The 12,517-nt window shown below is 35.7% G+C and overlaps 1 long non-coding RNA gene across 1 annotated transcript; it reads left to right on the plus strand.

Annotated features, from left to right (window-relative positions):
* The first annotated feature begins 6,728 nt into the window (after nucleotides 1–6,728).
* LOC147759629 (uncharacterized) lies at nucleotides 6,729–8,619 on the plus strand. Its single transcript, XR_015331285.1, has 5 exons — nucleotides 6,729–6,783; nucleotides 7,022–7,147; nucleotides 7,288–7,376; nucleotides 7,628–7,729; nucleotides 8,115–8,619. It is a non-coding gene; the product is annotated as an uncharacterized LOC147759629 (long non-coding RNA).
* Nucleotides 8,620–12,517: the final 3,898 nt, after the last annotated feature.

Genomic DNA, 12,517 nt, shown 5'->3' on the forward strand with positions numbered 1-12,517 from the left:
CGGCAACGTTTATGACCAACGCCTAAAACATCTCAACTCTTGCGTATACAAATGGAGCAGTTTACAGGTCTAAAAAAACTTTACAGTAAATGTTCACAAATTCGCGGTGAAAGTGAAAATGCAGCTGTGCATGGTGTATAAGTGTGTAAGGAGTCTGTCAAATCAGTTATTGAGTCCTTAGGACCCTAAAATTATGTTTAAAAGTGCCTTTCTAGGTTTAGACTAATTTTGACTGATTTATTTTAAAATGACAGAAAAAGCGGGCTAGACTTATATATAACATAAATAAGACTTTTTCTGGAAATTTCATCAGTTGCGCGAGGTATACCCTATCCAAATCAGCTGAGAAAACTTGCAAAATTCCGACAAGTTATTTTTATGTAAATGAGTAGCTTCTTGCAAACCTCCTGCAAATTCTTTAAAAAAGTATGGTCTTTTCTACAAACTTTTCACAAGCCGCAAAGCCTATAATGACGGTTTTTGTGCAGCATGCATGCAGCAAGGTAAGTATTATGCGCTCGATAGTTGATAACCAGGGCAGTGCCAAGTCTGCGTAAGCACAGTATCGTTTGTTAGAATTTCAAATGCGTAGTATTCCCTGGTGTTCAGTAAAAGGGTAATTGCAACTAAATGTTGATGGGTGCATTGCAATAAATCAAAAGAGAACTATCATCAACATGGATAGAATGCTATATATGTTCACCGACTGCAGACTTGGTGGTACTACGGCAAAAACGGTGGTTGCAATGTATTTGACTGTGCATACAAGGGAGGCTGCAAAGAAAGTCGCAACCCAACTTTTTATAAGTTAAAATTTTCATAAATTCAATTATTTCTTTTTATAGAAATAATGAACCTACAAATAATATTAATAGACAAATATTTAATTGAAAATGAAATATTAAATCTGAAAACAAAAAAATCAAAAGAAAATAAAAAATAATACTTTACTTAATTCTTTCTGCAATGTACACATACACATCTTGTAAGCTTCCAGTGGCATGGTATCAGCCAGCCGTATGTTAACTAGTCATTTAAAACCCTTTGATACGCTGGAAATAAGCAGTCTCTTTCACTGATGCATTCAAGTTGCCAACTAGAGCGCATATTGATAAAAACTTGGTACATCGTTTTCCATGGCTTGTGCGAGATGGCATATTGAGGCACGAATGTATTTCTAGGAAAGCACATTTGTAAAAAATAAAGGAAGGGACATTCCAGCTCATGTTCCCGGACCTGGCGCTGAAGACGCTTTTTAAGACGGGTGGGGTATTTTTCATAATGCGAACGCTGAGAAGCACTTTAAATCTACATTATACGTTCAGCTCTGCATGGGTGTACGGCAGGGCCAGATCCATTGATTTTTTACGATGTAGAGGGGTGGTTTGATATAACACACGTCTGACTTAGATGATCACAAAAAACTACAGGAAATACTAAAAAACGTTATCTGGATAGAGCAAAACAATAGAACGCAATCATTAATGGGTAAAGTTAAATGGTGTAACAAAAGCGATGCATTATATAGGGCAAAGAGCAAATAATTTATTCCTAACACCGTCATCGTAAGCTTTATACTAATTGTTTTGAAATATATCAGCACTATAGTGAAAGTTGTGATGTAAATTAACTAACCATTCCCAACTACTAAGATTATCCGGGATATATATAGTATGTAATGTACGTGCTTGTGACCTTTCCTGGAGTTGAATATATTAAATGAATCAGAATGCTACTCTTTCCTTATCTTGTAAATACATTTCTACATGCATGTATGAGCTAGTAAATAATGGTTTATGACACCCATGGTTTATGTTTGTTTCATTATATTTACGTGTACTTTTCAATATTAAAACAGGGTATATATTCTTAAGGAAATCAATTAGAATATGCCAGACAGGTGCCCGACCCCCCCCCCCCCCCCCCCCCAACAGCAGCCCGTTGAGGATACACGAATATCGTTTTTGTTTTGGGATGCCTATCTAACGCAAACATGGGGAAAATGGCACATTATACATTATTTTTGGAAATAACGTAGTGTTCATACCACCGTCTGTTTTTCATTTGATGAATCAGTGATGTTGTTATTAAGATATGGTGGTAGATCCATATATATATATATATATATATATATATATATATATATATATATATATATATATATATATATATATATACTATGATACAATATCTATCGATTTACCATCGGGGCTCGTTCACCGTTGCACTCAGCTGGCTTGCCATTTTTAACGCAGCAAATTACAAGTTTCCAAAGAATCATGGTGAGACAAATCTATCAAAACTAGCCGATATCTTTGACCAAGTGCTAATGTAGATGTAAAATGGATATCAGGTCGTATATATTTATGTTACTTTTTGGTTAAAAAGAATTGTATATAATGAATTTGACTGCAACTGCTTTTGTGTGTTTCTAAGAATAATGTTAATAGTAATAATCGTGATGAATAGCGCACGATGTGGAATCGGTTGATTACATTCTACGTTTTATCTTACTTAACATAGGTGAAGAAAATAACTGGCGTGTTTGCACATTTTGTCACATTGTGCTTGGTTACTTTGTTAATAGAAGACACCACAGCAGTATGCTGCCGCGGGCAATATGGTTATTGTCAGGACTGCAGCAAGGTTAGACTTTTTTGCAACCTGTCCGTAACCTTAAGCAATTTTTTATATTTTTAATTTAAGGCTATTTAATTTTGCCGTTAATATGAATTTTTAAATTGAACGAAAAAAAGGACGAAAATACCAACAATCCCCATTTACTTCAGACGTGGACATTCTGTGGCAAAACGTATTGCAATATCTTTGGTTGTGAATGTGAGGGCGGGTGCAGGGAGAGCTGTAACCCCAATTTTACGTAAGTTCCATCAGCTTGTTTCACAAAAATGGTGATGATTATAACACTAAGCTATGTTAAATAAGATAGAATACCAACAAAGAAATCGTTATCAAAACTAAACTGAATTTTTTTCATTACAACACACTTTATTATTAATCTGTGATTTTGTTTGGTTCTAAAACGCTATCTGATTATGTTTATTGTGTTTGTGTATATCTATTTCTGCCAAATACTTTAGATGCTGAGATGCATTTATTTACAGATTTATACATGGCGGCTGCATCTGTAATAATGGAAGAAGGGATCTGAAAGACTCTGATTCTGGAACTGTGGCTTAAGACATAAGGCGGATAGCTACGGACAGGTGAGGTATTTACTACGATGTAGAATTTATCATTGTCAACCCACGTCCAGTTTTGCATGGGTGTGTCATAGAAATGTTAGCATTGTAGAAATGGTTCTGATATGACCACTTTTTGTACTGATATGTAGTAACACGGCCCCGATGATAAGCAGATGAATTGTTTAAAATTTAAGTCCTATATATACACCCTTAGCCCCCCCCGTTCCATGCGATTTGTATTTGGAATGTTTAAGACTTTTTCAAATAATAGTTTACGTACCGATAACTATACTAATGCCATGTCCATCGGGCTATATATTAATGGTCGTAGAATTATGTATACATGTAATCATATTACAGTAGGTTCGTTTTTACTGTTGTGTAACACTGAAAGCTGGTGCAATTGACCGTCATGTACTACATATTTTGTTTTCATTTCAGTGATGGGTATGAAGATGTTTTCAAAAGCCATTTAGGAACCTTCCACTGATGTCACTGATGAGAATTTAAATGGCAAAATCAATCTCGTGGAGATCTATCCTGATATGAAATAGAAAACATATAATTGGAGAGTATGCAATGTTAATTTATTTCCCATCCTTTTTGTTTTGTTATTTCTTATTATTTTTACTTCGATTTACTCTATGAGCGGCATATTGTTCAACAAATAAAGATAAGCCAAAGTTATGGGTGTGTCATCACTAATACCAAACGTCATGCTTAAGCACGTTTATTAATACATTTATATTGAACATTCAATACACACTATCACCGTTGCTGCTAAAACACACTTTCCCCAAAGGGAAACAATTGACTGACACCAATGCAACATAAATACCTCAAGCACGAAGAGAACGACCTGCAGCACCTATTTAATTAATATTTTTCTTGTTTCATCTGTTCTTTTGTAAAACAATTCGTAGACGGTCATCACTTGGGTAGACTTCATCTGAGAAGACCACATGGTACCAAATGCACGGTGATTAGGTTTCTGTTCTTTGTAGCCCAGCGCTACCTGTTTATTCACTGGTTTCGTGTTAACGTAGGGTTCTTGGCCATCCTTCTTGCCAAGTAAAAGTAATCATACACCTTTATATCCAAAGCAGATACCGCATCCTTTAAACGGACGTTGGATGTGATGTATGGCAAGATAATTTTATGTATATCGTTACTGCAATGTCTATTTTACCTAATTTTGTATTGCCATTTTGCGTGGGTACCGTCTGTCTAATCAAACAGCACGTAACTACCTGCGTTTTTAGATAATGGCAAATTGTACAAACAAAGGAGATACATTTAATGCAGTTGTCATTCTGTCTGTTGCAAACTTATATCAAAAGCAAACATATTTTCTAAACATCAATCATCACAATGAATGTAGATCCCAACCCAGATCCAGAAAAGCAGTTGTGTTTTTTAAGGACAAACGTTTTATCTGTATCATATCTATAGCTAATGACGATGTTTTTGGAATCCTACTGTGACGTTTGAAACGTTCATGCCAATTATAATATGGCCACTGATACACATTTATGTGTGACAGCTCTATGCGGTAACTGACGAACACGAAACAGAAGGGTTGAGGCCAAATGAAACTTAAAACGACACTACACGTCCACGGCTTTCCTCCTTCACACTGTATCTGCTAACGGAAATTTGCTGAAAAAATTACTAATTTGTCTCACAGATAAAGAAATCAACCCCGCCACGTCATCACATGAGTCAGCAATAGAGTGACTTGTTTTTTTTTCTTCTCACAGAAAATATTTTGCAATGGTCTGAGTGATTAGAAGTTGGTGTCAGTGATTTTGCTTCATTAAATCTTTTGATGTGTTGGGATCACAGGCTAATTGTGGTCAGGTCGATGTCGTGACACTATTCACGTATTTAAAGAGTAAGTATTTCATATCATTATATTTTGTCAGTGACATATCAAATGCGCATGGACATGTTAACAAGTGTTATATGAATAGTATACGTAGTCTCACTTCCAAAAATACCTAGCTTTATTTCAAAAACCATCATAATCATTAAGCACTACGAATGATACAAATTTCTTAAAAAATCGCCATATGCATGCTGGCAACCTAAATGGATGGCGTATATCTACTCATCAAGGCAAAGAAGAAAAAATGTTGTTCTTTCACGAAATAGTAGACATACAGGCAGGTTAAAAAGTCCCAATGCCTCTTGAACTCGCCAGACCCTAAATAAATGCTTTTATCAACAACCACTAAACCCAAATATTAGCAGTACATTTAATTGGTCGTGAATTTCACCTACCAGCCAAAACTTGCAGTTGTGAATGATTGTTCGTCAACTTGATTTCCAGGACTTTCTTTACATCCCACAATAGACGACAATTTTATTTTTGCATCAAATACATGTATACTTTGAATTCAATATTCGATACACACATCATAAATTTATAATTACCACAAAATAAATAGCTTTACAATAATGGTTCACAAATACATCGCGTATATAGTGACATGCAGCTGTCCATGGAGTGTAATTGCGTTACATTTTTTATTATCCATGTATATAGATGTTTCTCTGGCCAATTATATACACATTCCAGTATTCAAATAACTTTTTAAACAAACGGCAATATAACCCAGTTGTCTCTGGTATAGGAAGGAGGAGTCTCTAAAATCAGTAATTGAGCCCCTAGTACCCTACAAAATTCGTTTAAAAGGTCCCATCTTTGTTTAGACTAATATTTGACTGTTCCATTAAAATGACTGTTAAGATGTCACATTTTGTAACAACATGCTTGTTGTATCATTTGTGAAGAGATGACTGATCGAACTGTAGCAACGAAGCTTTTAAAAGGCAGAAGGTATTTCCTGAACACTTAAATTCTGATAAGCATCAGTGGCGCAAACGGTGACACGTCGCTGACAGCAAATGTTTGTAATTCATTTTTTGATAAAGCAGCACGCAACTGCCTGCATTTTCTGGTAAAAAAAGGCGTTGCATGATAGAATAAAAAGCAAATAATATTTCCTAACACTGTAATCGTCATTACGCTATATACTAATTGTTTTGAATATATATATATATATATATATATATATATATATATATATATATATATATATATATATATATATATATATATATATCAACACTATAGAGACAGTTGTGTTGTGAATGAAATTACCAGTCACAACTACTAAATTATTAATATTATAACACATTATTTATGGAAGTAACGTTTGATTCATACCACCGTCACCCTGAGCTTCAGAGATAACTTGACACTAACCTCTTCACAATAGCCTATCTTCATCGTGTCAAGTTACCTCTGACCACATTCGATTGCCCCCGCCGCCCGTTAATCAAATTTAAAGCGATGAAGATAGGCTATAGTGAAGAGGTTAGTGTCAAGTTATCTCTGAAGTTATCTCTGAAGCTCAGGGTGACCACCGTCTGTTTCTCCTTTGATGCATCAGTGATGTCATCAAAATACAATAGTAGTTCCATACATACACTTGCCATCGGGATCAGTTCACCGTTGTATTCAGCTGGCGTGCCCTATTTAACTGAGCAAAGTACAAGTTTGCAAGGAATAATGGTGAGACAAAATTATCAAAACTTACCAATAACTTTGACCAAGGAAGTTTTAATGTAGAGGTACAATGGATTTCAGAACGTATATACTTATGTTTTTTTTGGTTAAAAGGAAGTTAACTGCAGCTGCTTTTGTCTGTTTCCACGAGTAACCTTAATAGTAATAATCGTGATAAATAGCACACGGTGTGGAGTTGGTTGAGCTGATTACAATCTGCGTTTTATTTTATTTCTTGCCAAAGGTGAAGAAAATGAATGCCGTGTTTGCAATCTTTGTTCCTACAGTCTGCTTGGTTATTTTGTTAATAGAAGACACCCAGGCAGTATGCTGCTACAGGACTTATGGTTATTGTCTGGACTGCAGCCAGGTAAGGTTTATTTGTAACTAGTCCGTAATCTTCAGCATTTTTTCATTTTTTATGAAGAGATCAAATGTTGCCGTTAATATGTATCGTAAAGCAAACGAAAAAAGAGGGAGAAAATACCATATGTGTTCCATTTACTTCAGACTTGGTCTTATTGTGGCAAAGGGGGTTGCAATATCTTTGGCTGTGCATGTAATGGCGGGTGCAAGGAGACCTGTAACCCGATTTATTCGTAAGTTCCATTAGCTCCTTTCCCAAAACCTGGTTACGATTATTAAACTAAACTTTGTTAAATAAGTTATAATACGAACATCGCAAATGTTCTCAAATCTTTATTTGGAATTTTAATAACAACACACTTCATTTTTCTGTGGTCGTGTGTGGTTCTAAAGCGTCATTCTGATTTAGGTTTATTGTGTAGGTGTAAATATATTTCCGCCACCAGTGAGAAATACTTCATATGACGAGATACATTTTTGTCAGGTTTTCAGGTCACGGCTGCACATGTAATGATAGAAGGAGGGAACTCAAAGGCCCTGATTCCGGAACTGCCGCTTAAGACATGAGAGACATAGCTACGGACAGGTGAGGTATTTACTAAGATGCAGAATTTGAAGTCATTATCTACTACGTCCAGGTTTGCATGGGTATGTCCGAGAAACGTTAGCAGTGAAGAACATGGTTTTGATATGAACACTTTTTACTGATATATGTATTAACAATTCCCCAACATAAAGCAACTGGATTCTTTAAAATTGAAATTCGGTATGCAAAACCTTAGCCCAAGTTTTTTTCTATAATCATGTTTTACATTGTGATAACCATACCTTTTGTGAAGCCAGAGCCATCGGTTAATGAATTATTGGTCGTAGTGTTATGTAAAACCATGTTAGGTGCGTTTTGCACTATTGTCCAGTATTGAAAGGTAGAGCAATGCCCGCCGTGCACAATATTAATCTTTTCCTTTCAGTGATGGGTTTCAAGAATTTCTTAAAAGCCACTTAGGGGCCTTCCACTGATGTCACTGATGAGCATTTAGATGGCAAGATCAATGTCATAGAGTTCTATCCTGATATGAAATAGAAAACATGAATGGAGAGTGTGCAACGTTGAATCATTTCCTTTTCTTTTCCTTTTCTTATATCTTATTTTTTCCGCTTTGAGTTATTCTATGGGATATATATCGTTCAAGAAATAAAGATATGAAAGCTATTGGTGTGTAGTCATTAAAACCAAAGGTCACGCTTCGGCACTTTTATTTTCAAATTTATACTGAACACTTAAAGCATTTTTTGGGGAGAGGAATGTTCAATAACGTTGCTCAAAACGATGGGTTTTGTTATAAATGTGAACATTTTTCATTGCATAGTGATATCATTGCAGGTGCAAAATGTTTAACCAGTAGGCGTTCTCCATATTCTTCAGAATCAAAAGTATTATAAATCTCCATGGGAATTAAGTTTCAATCGATTTCAAAATTCCACACTTCTTTATTGAGACTAGAGTACAATTGTCATATATATTACAAGTGTGACCCCCTATGTTCACTACAAAGACGCACTAGGGGGCGGGGCATGCTGTTCACTAATGTTTCCATCCTTATTCTATGATTAAACTTATTCTATTTCATTGAATTCATCTATCTTGTCTCTAAGACCACCGTTAGTTGGTCCTGGCTTGGCGTCAGCTGTAGTTTGGCGGAAGTCAGATCTAACCAAACAATCAATCAGCCCGAACAATCAACTTCTTTTCAAGGCAAAACACCTCGTTTATAGTCAAGGAAGCAAAATGCATTAGCATACCTCTCACACCCTTAACTTTACTCTGAAGCTGCCATCCCTTGACCTCGGTAATACCAAATGGTCGTTGGTGGGCGTGGGGAAGACAGAATCCAAAACATGAGCATAAAAATGGCTTTAAAACATAAAGTATTATCGAAAATATGTTCGACTGCGTGGCAACCATTTCTAGCACAGCGTTCATTGCCAGTCTTTGTAGAACACTCACATTACAACTCAGCAAAAACGGAAAAGACAGTCATACAATCATATCGAATACAGATACCGTATCGTTTAAACGAATTTTGGATGAGATGTATGGCAAGATAATTTTACGTATATCGTCACGGTAATGTATGTTTTATCGCAGTCTTTGTATTGTAGTGTTGGGTACCATCTGTCTCATCAAGCAGCACGTAACTACCTGCTTTTTAGATAATGGCAAATTGTACAAACAAAGGAGATACATTTATTGCCGTTGAAAGTCTGTCTGTTGCAAACGCACATCAAAAGCAAACACTTTTTCCAAACATCGACAATCTCAGTGAATGTACCTAGACCCAGAAAAGCATTTCTGCTTTTTTAAGAACAGAGAATTTTATATATATCATTATTAACTTATCTATGGTTTATGACAATGCTTTTTGGAATCCTTTTGCGACTTTTGAAAAGTTCATTCCAATTATAATATAGCCACTAAATACCCATTTATGCGTGACAGCTATATGCGGTAGCTGACGGACACGACACACAGAATGTGTTGCACAGATAAAGAAAACAACCCCGCCACGTCATTTAAGATAGTCAACACATAAGTCAGCAATACACAGGGTGCCTACAACACAGAGTGACTTGTTCTTTCTTCTCAAAGAAAATATTTTACAATGTTCTTCACAGTGATTAGAAGTGGGTGTCAGTGATATTGCTTCATTAAATCTTTTGATGTGTTGGGATCACAGGCTAATTGTGGTCAGCTCGATAACGTGTCATTATTAAGTTTGGCCAAACAAAGACTTATGCCCATACATATATGATAGCTTACATTTTATTAGGCCAATCTTTTGTTATAAAAACGGTTGATAACGTTTCAACATCGAGATAAATGCATTTTAACGAGGGTCAAGAAAGACCCATGGAACCTGTCTCTGGAGGGTTGAAATATCCTACAGTGCAGTTCGCCTTGACTAAATAACACCCCGAAGGCTTGAAATGGTGCCGTAGAAAAAATATACACCTGGGCTAATGAATATATGAATCATTATAGATCTATATTTTCTATCATCATATTTCATCAGTAACATATCAAATGCACATGGACATACACGTTTATATGAATGGTAGTCTCATTTCCAAAAATACCTAGCTGTATTCCCAAGACCATCATCATCATCATTATCATTAAGCACAACGCGTGATACAAATTTCTTAAAAAATCGACAAAACGTATGCTGGCAACGTAAATGAATGACGTATTTTTTTACATATCAACGCAAAGTACAGGAAAACCTGTTTCAAAAATGATGCTTTTTCGTAAAATAGCAGACAGGAGAAAAATAAAACGAACGCCTCTTGAATTCGCCTGGCGCTATAGATAAATGCTTTTATCAACAGCCACTAAAATCAAATATCAAAACTTTTAACTGGTCTTGAATTTCAACCACCGGCCAAAACTAACAGTTGTAAATGATTGTTTGGCAAAATATCGTCACCTTGATTTGCAGGAAGGTCTTGACATCCCACAATAGACGACGGTTTTATTTGGACATCAAATACATTCATGCTTTAAATTCAATATTCGATACACACATCATATATTTATGATTTCTGCAGAATAAATGACAGCTGTCCATGGCGTGTAAGTGTGTTACATTTTTCATCATCCATGTATATAGATACTTCTCTTGCCAATTATGTGCACATTTCTGTATTAAAGTAACTTTTTAAACAACCGGCAACATAACCCAGTTGTCCCTGGTATAGGAAGAAGGAGTCAGACAAATCGGTGATTGGGTCCCTAGTGCCCTATAAAAACGTTTGAAAGGTTCCATCTAGGTTTAGACTAGTGTTTGACTGTTCCATTAAAATGACTTTTAAGATTTTCCCATTTTGTAACAACATGCTTGTGGTACCATTTGTGAAGAGACGACTGCTTGAACTGTAGCAACGAAGCTTTTTAAAAGCAACAGGCATTTCCTAAGGACTTAAATTCGGATAATCATCAGTGTTGCAAACGGTGACACGTCTCTGATAGCAAATGTTTGTAATTCATTTTTTGTTAAATCAGCACGCAACTACCTGCATTAACGGGTAAAGTTAAATAATGTAACAAAGGCGATGCACAATAGAATAAAAAGCAAATGATTTATTCCTAAATCAACTTTGACATGACACGCGTCATCGTCATTAAGCTATATACTTTGTATCTTATCTGTTATTAATATATATCGGCAATATAGTGATAGTTGTGTTGTAAATGAACTAACCATTCACAACTTCTAAGATCATCCGGGGTATAGTATGCAATGCACGTGCTTGTCACCTAGCTTTCCTAGAGTTAGATATATAAAATGGAAATAGATATAAGCCGCAGGACAGATTCGTTAGCAGAACGCAAGTTGTTCTGTTATTCATAAGTAGACATCTGTTATTTTCAACATAGTAATTTTAATCTCGGATGCCCACCTTTATTGTTATAATCAAAGTCAATCAAAATAGTAAAATTCCATGCTTAGCCAGACGGTAACGCTCAAAATTGGCTTGTCGTGTAGCCTACACAACAGGTACATGATGAGTGAACCTCCTTAATCGACGTTTTCACTTAGACAGTCTAAAATTTAAAAAAAATCATGCAAAGAAAGATTTTCAGTCTTACAGCGTCGATGCAAGTGGTCTACATGTTGTCAGGAACGACAGTATAGAAAAAGTGTAGTTAGTACTTTTAAAACTTTTATACATGGTGTAGTATTAATTCAATCAGAGGAAGCCATTGTTTCATAAAATCCGTAGATGGGAAGCCATGTTGTATAGTATCCTCAGGTAATACTTCACACCTTGCAGTTCAAATTTTAATGTCTTGGTTACAGGGAGTTATTAACGGTGACCACCAGGAAGGAGTGGACTTGTGTATGAAGTAACCAATCATTTTTTAAGTTATGTGATGGACAGTTTTTAAACTGTTAAAACTGATAAAGTTTAGCATAAAATCCTATAAACTTAAATCTAAGGAATATGTAGAGAGAGGAGGAGAAAGAGGTCATACTTATATCATGTAACTGTTAGTGTAGCAAAATATATTCTGTTGAAGTTACAACATGGAGTCGTTTCATTCTTTTCCGTGTGCTTGATTTAAGACAAGGAACCTGGGAATCTCTGTTGCAGTATTACAGATAGCGTTAAACAAAGTTGTAAGCCCATTGTACCCAAACCCCTGGGGTTATCTTATAAAAGGGTTATTTAATGTAATGTGGGGGCCCAGGATAGTCTAAAAGGGGATCCCCACAAAGTGTAGTCAGGCAACAACAGATAAGATACAAAGGTATACAAAAGTATACATGCGCATGCGAAACTGTGTGACATGGGTTTAAAATATGGATTT

This window comes from Lingula anatina, chromosome 10 (assembly GCF_051362555.1).
Source record: "Lingula anatina isolate TDL-2025a chromosome 10, LinAna3.0, whole genome shotgun sequence".
NCBI lineage: Eukaryota > Metazoa > Brachiopoda > Lingulata > Lingulida > Lingulidae > Lingula > Lingula anatina.